The sequence below is a fragment of the Clupea harengus genome, chromosome 1 (assembly GCF_900700415.2).
Source record: "Clupea harengus chromosome 1, Ch_v2.0.2, whole genome shotgun sequence".
In the NCBI taxonomy this organism is placed as follows: Eukaryota; Metazoa; Chordata; class Actinopteri; order Clupeiformes; family Clupeidae; genus Clupea; species Clupea harengus.
Window position 1 is genome coordinate 6133226 of NC_045152.1, and position 982 is coordinate 6134207.

Here is a 982-nt window from a genome sequence, read left to right on the forward strand (position 1 = left end):
AATTGACTTGTAATTGTTCATTGTGAGTAAGTAAGATGTCTGGTTGAAATAAAATTAAAGTCTAGTGAAACCCCGCGAATGGCCGTCCACAGCCCCACAGGGTAGCTCTGTCTACCCGGGGAACAGAACCAGCAGTGGGGGGTGGGGTCTCCCAAAGGTAGCTGCTAGCCCACCGCTGATTAATTACACACAGTATATTTCATTTAGAGGAGTCAGTGGCTAAGTGTCAGCATGGGCTAATGAAATTAATCCATTAGCATGTTACTGATACATGGCACAGTGCCCTCTAGTGGTGGTCTGGTGAAGAACACAAAAAGCCACTCAATCATCCAGTCAAAGCCAGAGGAATTTCAAGCGCTGGACACAAGAAAGTGGATTTATGGTTAGATCACTGAGGCAAAGATTCCCGGGAATTATGGCAGGCTAATTTGATCACATTAAGATGATGGGGCTGTGGCCATTCTGGAATGTTCTGCGGGTTCAAGGCTGCTGGCATGGGATGGATGAAGCCAGGCAGTTTGCCTGAACGACGGGTTGGAGATCATGTGATAAACATTCTCTCAAAGCCTGGAATCTCTATTCACTGTATCACAGAGACATGCTTGCATGTAAGTGCACACATACACACACACACACACACACACACATATTCTTTCTCATTCTTTTTCTCTTTCTCTCTTTTTACAGACACACACATGCATGCACACACACACACACACACACACACACACACACACACACACACACACACACACACACACACACACACACACACACACAGGCTCTCAGCCTCAGAAACACACTTTTTTTTTCTCACTCTTCTCCAACCCTCCTTGCTCTCTCTCTTCCTCTCAAAGACACACACACACACACTCATAAACCCACGGAGAGATAACTGCTGTGTGTGTGAGTGTTTGCACGGGCATGGCCTCTGCTTTTTGATGTGTTTCGATGTGAGTGCCTGTGATTTGTTGTGTGGTTT